We start from the raw sequence: 2,488 nt of genomic DNA, 5'->3' as shown, positions 1-2,488 counted from the left end.
AATTTTAAAAAATGACTATAAATTACTAAAATTGTTAAAAGTCTCACATTCAAATTTTGCGATCCATGGTTTAAAATTTTTGTTATGACAAAATACAAATGATTACAAAATCATATAAGTAAAAGTCTAATTTAATTAATCATTAAGATTTAAAATATATATGTATATATATATCATTCTAAATTAAACTATAAACCATATTGAATAAATAAATATTTTAGTTTCAAAATTTACTTTGAATAATTTTTTTGATAAAAGTTTTGAACTAACATTGATAAATTTTTTTAAATTATCAATTACTAAAATTATTAGTCCCACAATGAAAATTTTGTTATCAGTAATTTAAAGTTTTTGCTATTAAAGATACACATGATCAAAAAAAACATATGAGTAGAAAACACCATTAAAAAAAAATAGACATTAATATTAAAAATATACTATGTATGTTAATATCATTTAAATTTAATTACATATCCTATCAAATTTTAAAAAAAAATTGTTTGTATTAATAAAATTGATTTATACGTTCGCACCAATTTTATTATATATGTAATAGTTACTGACTTTTAATTATTTAATATATATTTATTATTTCATAATATGTAAGAACATATAATACATAAAATAATTTATATATATAATTTTTATCCCGCGCAAGATACGGGTCTTAATCTAGTTACTATTATTATTGTATGAACTTTTTGGCTATTGTATTATTGCATGAATAATCAAATACAAAATCGATGCCATTTCATTCCGTGCATGACCCTTAAATCACCATTCACTTTTTTTGTTCAATCGCATGGCTGATTTTTTTTTTGTCATCTTATTATTATCAAGTGGGTCAAAGCCAAAAGTGACAAAACCCAACAAACTTTATAAGAGAGGGTCAACAAGCTAAACAAAGCAACTCAGGGCCGTAAGCCTATTAGAGCAAAACCGTAGAAGAAGAAAGGACACCACCACCGTGTCATTGCACACGTGTCAAAGCAAGCGACCACCACCGTCTTCCTCTGGAAAGAGCCAGTGAAGAGACGCGGCGGAGCTCCGCCCATCTGCGAAGAAAACCCAGTGAATAAACCGTTCAAACAGAATGACCTTCACAAGAGTTCCAACCGTAGAGTCTGGTCTGACGGATCTACGCGCAAGAAAGGCAACCGTCTTCAATTGCTCTGAAAAACACTGAATTTCCATCATGCACGAACATGCATCTTTAAAGATTCGAATAAGCATGAAGATGCAATGACCTTTGGAGAGGAAAAGAAAGTCTAACGGGAATTCAGATCGAGAGTCAATTGGAACTGAGAAGATCGGAAGGTGTAGATCAAACTAATCCGAGATAAACCCGGAACCTAGCCGGCAAGGAACGATGCTATAGGAGTCACCATCCTCCCAGAGTCGAAAGCCGGCGAAGTCGGTACAGACGGAGCCACCGCTACCCATAAACGGAAGTCAAAGCCGAAATAAACCAGGAACCAAAAAACTGGTCGGTGATACCGAAACCGGAGTAAAAGCAAACAGCTGTAAGATAACCGTCGATTGTCCAAAGATTCATTTCTTCAATTTTCCTCTGTGAAAAATTTATGAAAGAGAACAAAAAAAAAAAAAAAAAGGTCTCGGGCACTCGTGGCTGATATTATATACAGTAAAATCAGATCCGTAATTTTTTTCAGTATATGTAAATAACAATAAAATTACATTTTTTATAACGTTGTGGTCTATAAGAAACATAAACTCTGGTTTTGCTGTAAGAAAAGAAAACTATAGTCATGATTTATCAATCAAAGATGTTTAATTATTATGGAGCTAACATCATCAATCAATCACATAGTAGGGTCTACTAGATCTACTCAATCTCATCAATTACGAAGCGCATCCACTCTTGGCTTTGGGCTTTGCTTTAGACAAGATTACACATGAGATCTCCAACCTCGTTCTATTTTCCACTCTAAAGAAAAATTTAAAGTAAAATACTACAATAGTACTCTATTTTCCATTCTATAATAGAGTAAAAGTTAAGTTTATTTTATATATATAGAATAAGTTTTTTTTTTTTTCATCACTCTATTTTTCATTCCAAAATAGAGTATCACTGAAATATTATTCAACTATATTGTAGAATCATTTATATATTAAAACACAAGTCACTCAATCAATTATATTTTGACATGTGTTAACTCTTCAATTTTTTTAAAAATACTTAAAAGAAATAATTTGAAACAATATCTTGGCATTAAAATAGAAAAAAAGTGACGACAAAAACCGAAAAGATAGCAAAAAATGAAAAGTTCTTTTATAGGTTTCAACCACGATCTCCACCTCCTACTCATACATTATATCAAGTCCACGCATCGAATTCTACAACAAATTTATTTACAAAATTCAAATAGTTTAATTTATTCCACAAAGTAGAACATCAGATGCTCTCATTTGTTTTCTTTGAAGAAAGACAAATCTTCAATTTGATGGTGGCTGTAAAGTTTTTGAA

Source organism: Brassica oleracea, chromosome C6, assembly GCF_000695525.1.
Source record: "Brassica oleracea var. oleracea cultivar TO1000 chromosome C6, BOL, whole genome shotgun sequence".
Classification (NCBI taxonomy): domain Eukaryota; kingdom Viridiplantae; phylum Streptophyta; class Magnoliopsida; order Brassicales; family Brassicaceae; genus Brassica; species Brassica oleracea.
This window is presented reverse-complemented; position numbering follows the sequence as displayed.